Source organism: Somniosus microcephalus, chromosome 28, assembly GCF_052327205.1.
Source record: "Somniosus microcephalus isolate GS21.2 chromosome 28, FLI_Smic_1.0, whole genome shotgun sequence".
NCBI lineage: Eukaryota > Metazoa > Chordata > Chondrichthyes > Squaliformes > Somniosidae > Somniosus > Somniosus microcephalus.
This window is the reverse complement of record NC_141014.1, coordinates 12081180-12092867: the sequence shown is the minus strand read 5'-3', so window position 1 is coordinate 12092867 and position 11688 is coordinate 12081180. Positions and strand designations below refer to the sequence as shown.

The window sequence follows — 11688 nt, the reverse complement described above, 5'->3', positions numbered from 1 at the left end:
CATCTACCCCAGAAACAGTAGCATCGGAAGCGGATGAACCAACCGACGACAGGGGGCCAGAATCGCCTCTACACCAAGAGCAAGACACTCGGGAAAGGTGCTATCCAGAAAGGATCAGGAAGCCTCCCCAAAGACTGAATTTATAAGTAGACTATTTTCAGCTAATGTTGCATGTTAAAAGTGTTAATTGTAATTAGTTTGATATTTAATTGTTAAATGAGTGTTATGGACTGTTAATCTAAAAGGGGAGGAATTGTAATGTATGTACCTTTAAGGGGAGAACTACTTTTTACAGCTCCTGTATACTGTAGTACCGGCAGTGACCACACCTGTATATAAGCCCAGTTAGTTCTAGAGTAACCCTCATTCAGTAAACAACTGTTGAATCGTTCCCTGCAGTCTGGTTGTCTAATTATTGAAGGACACAACATCAAGATACACGGATCTAACACTGGTCACCACACTTTAGGAAGCATGTGAAGGCCCTTGAGAGGGTGCAGAGGAGATTTACCAGAATGGATGGGGGATCTTAGCTATAAGGACAGATTGGAGAAGCTGGATTTGTTTTCATTAGAGCAAAGGAGGTTGAGGGGTGATTTGATAGAGGTGTACAAGATTATGACGGGTTTGGATAGGCTAGACGGGGAAAGGCTCTTCCCACTAGTTGATGGCACAAGGACTAGGGGACACAGATTTAAGGAATTGGGCAAGAGGTACGGGGGGGATGTGAGAAAAAACTTTTACACAGTGAATGGTGATGACCTGGAACTCGCTGCCGACGGAAGTGGAGACACTCAATGTTTTCAAGGGGAGACTGGATAGGCACTTGAGGGAAATAAACTTGCAGGGCTATGGGAATAAAGCGGGGGAGTGGGACTAGAACATAAGAACATAAGAAATAGGAGCAGGAGTAGGCCAATCGGCCCCTCGAGCCTGCTCCGCCATTCAATAAGATCATGGCTGATCTGATCCTAACCGCCAATCTACTATCACAGAACTATCTCCTGAATCTAACAGAATTAGACACATGAAATAGGAGCAGGATCAGGCTACACGGCCCCTGGGGCCGCTCCGCTACCCACAGGGCCATGACCGATCCGAACCTAGACTCATGTCCAAATTCCTGCCCGCTCCCCGTAACCCTTAATTCCCTTTACTTCTAGGAAACTGTCTATTTCTGTTTTAAATTTATGTAATGATGTAGCTTCTACAGCTTTTTGGGGCAGCATATTCCATGGACCTACCACCCTCTGAGTGAAGTAGTTCCTCCTCATCTCAGTTTTGAAAGAGCAACCCCTTATTCTAAGACTATGCCCCCTAGTTCTAGTTTCACCCATCATCGGGAACATCCTCCCCGCATCCACCCGATCCAACCCCTTCACAATCTTATATGTTTCAATAAGATCGCCTCTCACTCTTCTGAACTCCAATGAATAGAGTCCCAATCTACTCAACCTCTCCTCATATGTCCATCCCCCTCATCCCCGGGATTAACCGAGTGAACCTTCTTTGTACTGACTCGAGAGCAAGTATGTCTTTTCTTAAGTATGGACACCAAAACTGTATGCAGTATTCCAGGTGCAGTCTCACCAATACCTTGTACAACTGAAGCAATACCTCCCTATTTTTATATCCTACCCCCCTGGCAATGAAAGCCAACATTCCATTGGCCTTCTTAATCACTTGCTGCACCTGCATACTAACCTTTTGAGTTTCGTGCACCAGGACCCCCAGATCCCTTTGTACTTCAGTACTTTCAAGTTTCTTGCCATTAAGATAATAATTTGCTCTATGATTTTTCCTGCCAAAGTGCATAACCTCACACTTTCCAGTATTGTATTCCATCTGCCAAATCTCTGCCCATTTACTTAGCCTGTCTATGTCCCCTTGCAGGTTTTTATGTCCTCCTCACTCACTACTTTCCCTCCCATCTTAGTATCATCTGCAAACTTTGATGTGTTACACTCAGTCCCCTCCTCCAAATTGTTAATATAGATTGTAAAGAGTTGGGGACCCAGCACTGACCCCTGCAGAACACCACTAGTTACTGATTGCCAGTCTGAGAATGAACCATTTATCCCAACTCTTTGCCTTCTGTTAGATAGCCAATCCTCTATCCATGCCAGAATATTACCCCCAATCCCGTGATTTTTTATCTTAAGCAATAATCTTTTGTGTGGCACCTTGTCAAATGCCTTTTGGAAGCCTAAATACACTATGTCCATTGGTTCCCCTTTATCCACCCTTTCTGTTACTTCCTCAAAGAACTCCAGCAAATTTGTGAAACATGACTTCCCCTTCATAAAACCATGCTGACTTTGTCCTATTAAATTATGATAATCCAAATGTCCTGTTACTGTCTCCTTAATAATGGACACCAACATTTTACCTACCACAGATGTTAGGCTAACCGGCCTATAGTTTCCAGCCATCTGTCTACTGCCCTTTTTAAATAATGGTGTTACATTAGCAGTTTTCCAGTCTGCCGGGACCTTTGCTGAGTCCAGTGAGTTTTGGAAAATTATTACCAATGCATCCACAATCCCTACCGCCACTTCCCTCAAGACCCTAGGATGTAAGCCATCAGGTCCAGGTGATTTATCCGCCTTGAGTCCCATTATTTTACCGAGTACCACTTCCTTCGTGATTTTGATTGTGTTTAGCTCCTCCCCCCCTATAGCCCCCTGTTTGTCCAGTGTTGGGATATTCTTAGTGTCCTCTACTGTAAAGACTGATACAAAATACTCATTCAGTATTTTTGCCATCTCCATATTTCCCACCATTAATTTCCCGGTCTCATCCTCTAAGGGACCAACATTTACTTTAGCCACCCTTTTTCTTTTTATATAACTATAAAAACTCTTGCTATCTGTTTTTATATTTTTTGCTAATTTACTTTCATAATCTATCTTCCCTTTCTTAATCAATCTTTTTGTTATTTTTTGCTGTCTTTTAAAGTTTTCCCAATCCTCTATCCTCCCACTAGATTTGGCTACCTTATATGCCCTTGTTTTTAGTCGAATACTATCCTTAATTTCTTTACTTAGCCACGGATGGCTGTCTTTTCTTTTACACCCTTTTTCTGACTGGATTGCTCTAAAGAGAGACGGCACAGACTGGATGGGCTGAATGGCCACCATCTGTGCCGTTATAACTCGATGACTCTACAACTCTATTCATGAAGCCCAGGATCCCGTAAGCTTTTTTAACTGCTTTCTCAACCTGCCCAGCCACCTTCAATGATTTGTGCACATACACCCCTAGCTCTTTCTCTTCATGCACCCACTTTAGGATTGTACCCTTTAGTTTATATTTCCTCTCTTCATTCCTTCTACCAAAATGTATCAGTTTTCTGCGTTAAATTTCATTTGTCACATGTCCGCCCATTCCACCAGCCTGGCTGTGTCTTCCTGAAGTCTATCACTATCCTCCTCACTGTTCACTGCACTTCCAAGTTTTGTGTCATCTGCAAAGTTTGAAATTGTGTCCTGTACAAACTTTACTCTGGCTGTGCAGTTTGGGTTTGATTGATTACCTACTGTAGTGTTCGGGCCACATGGGAAGAATGGGGTGAATCGATTCATTAGCCACCCAACAATGTGCATTTTAAATCCGAATCAAAGATTTTCGGTCTGCGGTGAGAATAATTTGCCCTGTAAATAATGATTTGGCGGTCACAAACTGACCCTTAAGTCTCATGATTTTCATTGCTTTGTACATAGTCCCAGTGGCCTAATGGATAAGGCACTGGCCTCCTAAACCAGGGATTGTGGGTTCAAGTCCCATCTGGGGTGATGTACTTTTAAGATTGGCACCAAGGTATTGCCGTCAATACCCAGAATGTCAATGTAACCATCCAGAATAAACTCGTCGATGGTCAGGGCAGTGTTCGCAAGTTGATGGACATTCTGAAGGGATTTGGGAGGGCAGAGTAACTGAGAGGTATGCTGGAGGTGTTAATGTGGAGAAGTGTTGTGTGGCAGAAAGCACTGGTGAAGTTGGAGGCCACCATAAGATCCAAAAATGGACGTCGGCCCAGGAGAGTGAATTTCTGGTCAGGACCCGTGACAGCAGCAAAATGAACCAGTGGGACAGTCACAGACACAGCAGCGATGGGGGATGGGCTGCAAACTGGACAAAGTTACCTTCAAACTTAAGCAACTGAATCGAAGATCAGAGTCACAGCAGCTGAGTATTCCAGTGGAGTATTGATGGCAGAGAAGGCCAGGAATTGGGAATCAAATTTGAGCAAAGTTCCAGGGCTCACTGATGAAAGCAAAGACCAGGCCGGGTCGGGGAATGGACACTGGGCACGGTATCTCCCTAAACATCTCCACCTCGCTACATCTCTCTCCTCCTTTAAATGTTCCTCCAAACCTACCTCTTTGACCAAGGTTTAGGGCACCTGACCTAATCTCTCCTTATGTGGCTCGCTGTCAAATTTTGTTTGATAATCACTCCTGTGAAGCACCTTGGGATATTTTACTAGATTAAAGGTGCTATATAAATGCAAGTTGTTGTAGAGGGCTCTGGTATGGTGCGAGCAGTGACAGATATGATGGGTGAAAATAGATCCTATCTGTGCTTAACTTTCGAAGACTCTGAAACTGTGAGGCAGATGTCACATTTCGGAGCGGTCAATTGTCCTCAGGCGGGTTACGTTGTGTATTCAGCCTCAGTGGCCTAATGGATAAAGCACTGGCTTCCTAAATCCAGGGATTGTGAGTTCAAGTCTCATCTGGAGTGATGTGTTTTTAATGATTGACACAACGGCAGTTTAGGTGGGGCAAGTGGTGGAAGGTGCTGCCAGGCGGGGAGGCTGCATTAAGACGGATTGTATTATCACCTGTAGCCAAGATTCCATCAAGGCCGTAAGGTCAATGCAATCATCCACAATAAGGAGGGAGAGAGAAGACAGGCCAGTTAGCCTGACATCAGTCATCGGGAAAACTTTGGAATCCATTATTGAGGAAGTGGTAACAATGTAATTAGAAAATCATATGATTAGGTTTTTGTGAAAGGGAAATTGTGTTTAACAAATTTATTGCAGTATTTGGAGGATGTAACTAGCAGGGTAGATAAATGGGAATCAGTGGATGTTGTATATTTGGATTTCCAAAAGGCATTCAATAAGGTGCCACGTAAAAGGTTTTATTTTTATTTGTTCCTGGGACGTGGGCGTCGCTGGCAAGGCCAGCATTTATTGCCCATCCCTAATTGCCCTTGAGAAGGTGGTGGTGAGCCGCTGCCCTGAGGAACTCCTGCAGCGATGTCCTGGGGCTGAGGTGATTGACCTCCAACAACCACAACGCTACGCAAGATAAGGTATCCTGGGGTTGGGGTAATATATTAGCATGGATAGAGGAGTGGCTAACAGACAGAAAACAGCGGGTAGGGATAAACGGGTCATTTTCCAGTTGGCAGGCTGTAACTAGTGGGGTGCTTGGGCCTCAGCTATTTACAATCTATATTAATGACTTAGATGAAGGGACCGAGTACAATGTATCCAGATTTGCTGACGATACAAAGCTAGGTGGAAAAGTAAGCTGTGAGGAGGACACAAAGAGCCTGCAAGGGGATCTAGACAAATTAAGTGAGTGGGCAATAAGGTGGGAAATAGAGAATAATGTGAGGAAAGGTGAGGTTATTCACTTTGTTAGGAAGAATAGAAAAACAGAATATTTTTTAAATGGTGAGAAACTATTAAATGTTGGTGTTCAGAGAGATTTAGGTGTCCTCGTACAGGAAACACAGAGAGTTAGCATGCAGGTACAGCAAGCAATTAGGAAGGGAAATGGCATGTTGGCCTTTATTGCAAGGGTGTTGGAACACAAGAGAAAGGAAGTCTTACTACAATTGTACAGGGCTTTGGTGAGACCACACCTGGAGTACTGGGCACAGTTCTGGTCTCCTTATCTGAGGAAGGACATACATGCCTTATGATGCAGTGCAACGAAGATTCACGAGATTGATTCCTGGGATGAGAGGACTGTCCTATAATGAGAGATTGTGTAGAATGGGCCTATACTCCCTGGAGTTCAGAAGAATGAAACATATAAGATTCAGAGTGGGATTGACAGGCTGGATGCTGAGAGGTTGTTTCCCCTGGGTTGAGTGTCCAGAACCAGGGGTCACAGTCTCAGGGTAAGGGGTCATGCATTTAAGACTGAGATGAGGAGGAATTTCTTCACTCAGACGGTTGTGAATCTTTGGAATTCTCCACCCCAAAGGGCTGTGGATGCTGAGTCGTGGAGTATATTCAAGGCTGAGATCGATAGATATTTGGACTGTAGGGGGAACAAGGGATATGGGGTCGGGCGGGAAAGTGGAGTTGAGGTCGAAGATCAGCCATGATCTTATTGAATGGCGGAGCAGGCTCGAAGGGCTGTATGGTCGACTCCTGCTCCTACTTCTTATGTTCTTATGGCAATGGACATTGAAGTCCACCTGATGGTATGAGAGTTCATGGGGACAGGAGTCAGCGTTGAGGACTCCCAGGGCCACTCCCTCCTGCCTGTGTACCACTGGACCGCCACCTCTGCTGGGTCTGTCCGGCTTGTGGGACGGGACATACCCAGGGATGGTGATGGAGGAGTCTGGGACCTTGGCTGATAGGTATGATCCTGTGTGGTTGCATTCTAGCCCAAGCTACAAGTTTAAAGTTACCTGGGCCCACTGACCATCCACCTCTTTGTTTACGTCCGTCAGCCCTGGAAATTTCCACGGAAATACCTCCATAAACACTCTTGGTCACTCGGCCCTCCCAAATCCCTACTCCCGCTTCCTCGAATTGTCAATACACTTGTCCACAAGGCCCTTACCACCCTTGAGCTTATTGCGGATGGGTGCATTGACATCACAGCCTTGACGGAAACTTGGCTCACAAGTTACAATTAATGCAGCCTCCCCGCCTGGCTGTACTTTCCACCACTTGCCCCGTCTAATCCGCCATAGTGTCAATCATTAAAAACGCATCACCCCAGATGAGACTCAAACACATAATCCCTGACTTAGGAGGCCAGTGCCTTATCCATTCGGCCACTGGGGCTAAATACAAACAGCACCCCACCTGAGGACAATTGACCGCTCTGAAATTCCCCACATTTCTCAAATCCTGGAAAGTTAAGCACTGAGGGAAGCTATTTTCACCCATCATATCTGCCGCTGCTCACGTGCCGTGCCAGAGCCATCTGCAGCAACAACTTGCATTCATATAGCATCTGTAAAGCAGTAAAACGTCCCAAGGGGCTCACAGGAGAGATTATCAAAGAGAATTTGACACCGAGCCACATAAATAGACACTAGGACAGGTGACCCAAAGCTTATCATAGAATGGTTACAGCACAGAAGGAGGCCATTCGGCCCGTCGAGCCCGTGCCAGCTCTCTGCAATACCACTTCAGCTAGTCCCACTGTCTCTGCCCCTTCCCCGTAGCCCTGCAAATGTTTTTCCTGCAGGTACTTATCCAATTCCCCTTTGAAAACCGTGATTGAATCTGCCTCCACCAGCCTTCCAGGCAGTGCATTCCAGATCCTAACCACTCGCTGAGTAAAAAAGTTTTTCCACACGTCGCCTTTGGTTGTTCCACCAATCATCTTAAATCTGTCCTCTGGTTCTCGACCCTTCCGCCAATAGGAACAGTTTCTCTCTATCTACACTGTCCAGACCCCACATGATTTTGAACACCTCTATCAAATCTACTCTCAGTCCTCTCTGCTCTATGGAGAACAACCCCAGCTTCTCCAGTCTAACATAACTAAAGTCCCTCATCCCTGGAATCATTCTCGTAAATCTTTTCTGCACTCTCTCTAAGGCCTTCACATCCTTCCAAAAGTGCGGTGCTCATAATTGGACACAATACTCCAGTTGGGGTCGAACCAGTGTTTTATAAAGGTTCATCATAATTTCCACGAATTTCTACTCTATACCTCGGTGGCAGGACATATTGAGAGAGTGGTTAACAAAGCATATGGGATCTTGGGCTTCATAAATAGAGGCTTTAGGTTTTGAGTACAAAAGTAGAGAAGTTATGCTGAACCTTTATAAAGCGCTGGTTGGACCACAACTGGAGTATTGCATCCAGTTCTGGTCACCACAATTTAGGAAGGATGTGAAGGCCCTTGAGAGAGTGCAGAGGAGATTTACCAGAATGGTTCCGTGGATGGGGGATATTAGCTATAAGGACAGGTTGGAGAAGCTGGATTTATTTTCGTTAGAGCAAAGGAGGTTGAGGGGTGATTTGATCGAGGTGTACAAGATTATGACGGGTTTGGATAGGCTAGACGGGGAAAGGCTGTTCCTACTAGTTGATGGTACAAGGACTAGGGGACACAGATTTAAGGAATTGGGCAAGAGATACAGGGGGGGTGTGAGAAAAACCTTTTTACACAGTGAATGGTGATGACCTGGAACTCGCTGCCGACGGAAGTGGTGGAAGTGGAGACACTCAATGTTTTCAAGGGGAGGCTGGATAGGCACTTGAGGGAAATAAACTTGCAGGGCTATGGGAATAAAGCGGGGGAATGGGACTGACTGGATTGCTCTAAAGAGAGCTGGCACGGACTGGATGGGCTGAATGGCCTCCCTCTGTGCCGTTATGACTCGATGACTCTACAACTCTATTCATGAAGTCCAGGATCCCGTAAGCTTTTTTAACTGCTTTCTCAAGCTGCCCTGCCACCTTCAATGATTTGTGTACATACACCCCTAGTTCTGTCCGTTCATGCACCCCTTTAGGATTGTACCCTTTAGTTTATATTTCCTCTCTTCACTCCCTCTACCAAAATGTATCAGTTTTCTGCGTTAAATTTCATTTGTCACATGTCCGCCCATTCCACCAGCCTGTCTATGTCCTCTTGAAGTCTATCACTATCCTCCTCACTGTTCACTGCACTTCCAAGTTTTGTGTCATCTGCTAAGTTTGAAATTGTGTACAAACTTTACTCTGGCTGTGCAGTTTGGGTTTGATTGATTACCTACCGTAGTATTCGGGCCACATGGGAAGAATGGGGTGAATCGATTCATTAGCCACCCAACAATGTGAATTTTAAATCCTAATCAAAGATTTTCTGTGTGCTGTGAGAATAATTTGCCCTGTAAATAATGATTTGGCGGTCACAAACTGACCCTTAAGTCTCATGATTTTCATTTCTTTATATGCAACCCCAGTGGCCTAATGGATAAGGCACTGGCCTTCTAAGTCAGGGATTGTGGGTTCGAGTCCCATCTGGGGTGATGTTTTTTTAAAGATTGGCACGATGATATAGCCGTGAAGGCCCAGAATGTCAATGCAGCCATCCAGAATAAACTCGGAGATGGTCAGGGCAGTGTTCGCAAGTTGATAGACATTCTGAAGGGATTTGGGAGGGCAGAGTAACCGAGAGGTATGCTGGAGGTATTTCTGTGGAAATGTGGAGAAGTGTTGTGTGGCAGAAAGCACTGGTGAAGTTGGAGGCCACCACAAGATGCGGAAACGGTGGAGAAATGGACGTCGGCCCAGGACAGTGAATTTCTGACCAGGACCCAGACAGCAACAAAATAAACCAGTGGGACAGTCACAGACTCAGCAGGTAACAGCAGCGATGGGGGATGGGCTGTAAACTGGACAAAGTTACCTTCAAACTGCAGCAACTGAATAGAAGATCAGAGTCACAGCAGCTGAGTCTTACAATGTATTCCAGTGGAGTCCAGTGGAGTAGTGTAGTATTGATGGCAGAGAAGGCCAGGAATTGGGAATCAAATTTGAGCAAAGTTCCAGGGCTCAATGATGAAAACAAAGAGCTGGCAGGGTCGGGGAATGGGCAGTGGGCACGGTATCTCCCTAAACATCTCCGCCTCACTGCCTCTCTCTCCTCCTTTAAATGTTCCTTAAAACCTACCTCTTTGACCAAGGTTTAGGACTCCTGTCCTAATATCTCCTTATGTGGCTCGGTGTCAAATTTTGTTTGATAATCGCACCTGTGAAGCACCTTGGAATATTTTACTATGTTAAAGGCGCTATATAAATACAAGTTGTTGTAGGTGGCTCTGGTATGGCGCGAGCAGTGACAGATATGATGGGTGAAAATAGCTCCCATCTCTGCTGAACTTTCAACGACGCTGAAACTGAGGCAGATGTCACATTTCGGAGTGGTCAATTGCCCTCAGGCGGGTTACATTGTGTATTCAGCCCCAGTGACCTAATGGATAAGGCACTGGCCTCCTAATCTGGAGATTGTGGGTTCGAGTCCCATCTGGGGTGATGTGTTTTTAATGATTGACACAATGACGGTTTAGGCGGGGCAACTGGTGGAAGGTGCTGCCAGGCGGGGAGGCTGCATTAAGGAGGATTGTATTATCACCTGTAGCCAAGATTCCATCAAGGCCGTCAGGTCAATGCAATCATCCACAATAAGGAGGGAGAGAGAAGACAGGCCAGTTAGCCTGACATCAGTCATCGGGAAAATGTTGGAATCCATTATTAAGGGAGTGGTAACAATGCACTCAGAAAATCATATGATTAGGTTTTTCTGAAAGGAAATTGTGTTTAACACATTTATTGGAGTATTTTGAGGATGTAACTAGCATGGCAGATAAATGGGAACCAGTGGATGTCGTATATTTGGATTTCCAAAAGGCATTCAATAAGGTGCCAAGTAAAAGGTTTTATTTTTATTTGTTCCTGGGATGTGGGCGTCGTTGGCAATGCCAGCATTTATTGCCCATCCCTAATTGCCCTTGAGAAGGTGGTGGTGAGCCGCTGCCCTGAGGAACTCCTGTCGCGATGTCCTGGAGCTGAGATGATTGACCTCCAACAACCACAACGCTACGCAAGATAAGGTATCCTAGGGTTGGGGTAATATATTAGCATGGATAGAGGAGTGGCTAACAGACAGAAAACAGCGGGTAGGGATAAACGGGTCATTTTCCGGTTGGCAGGCTGTAACTAGTGGGGTGCTTGGGCCTCAGCTATTCACAATCTATATTAATGACTTAGATGAAGGGACCGAGTACAATGTATCCAGATTTGCTGACGATACAAAGCTTGGTGGAAAAGTAAGCTGTGAGGAGGACACAAAGAGCCTGCAAAGGGATCTAGACAGATTAAATGAGTGGGCAATAAGGAGGGAGATAGAGAATAATGTGAGGAAAGGTAAGGTTATTCACTTTGTTAGGAAGAATAGAAAAACAGAATATTTTTTAAATGGTGAGAAACTATTAAATGTTGGTGTTCAGAGAGATTTAGGTGTCCTCGTACAGGAAACACAGAGAGTTAGCATGCAGGTACAGCAAGCAATTAGGAAGGCAAATGGCATGTTGGCCTTTATTGCAAGGGTGTTGGAGCACAAGAGTAAGGAAGTCTTACTACAATTGTACAGGGCCTTGGTGAGACCACACCTGGAGTACTGGGCACAGTTCTGGTCTCCTTATCAGAGAAAGGTCATACATGCCTTAGAGGCGGTGCAATGAAGGTTCACTAGATTCATTCCTGGGATGAGAGGGCTGTCCTATGAGGAGAGATTGTGTAGAATGGGCCGATACTCCCTGGAGTTCAGAAGAATGAGAGGTGATCTCATTGAAACATATAAGATTCTGAGGGGGATTGACAGAGTAGATGCTGAGAGGTTGTTTCCCCTGGCTGGAGAGTCGAGAACCAGGGGTCACAATCTCAGGATAAGGGGTCGTGCATTTAAGACTGAGATGAGGAGG

At 45.4% G+C, this 11688-nt stretch overlaps 1 non-coding gene across 1 annotated transcript; it reads left to right on the top strand.

The window, feature by feature from the left end:
* Positions 1-9161: 9161 nt before the first annotated feature.
* trnar-ucu (transfer RNA arginine (anticodon UCU)) lies at positions 9162-9234 on the top strand. Its single transcript has one exon. It is a non-coding gene; the product is annotated as a tRNA-Arg (tRNA).
* The last annotated feature ends 2454 nt before the right edge of the window (positions 9235-11688 follow it).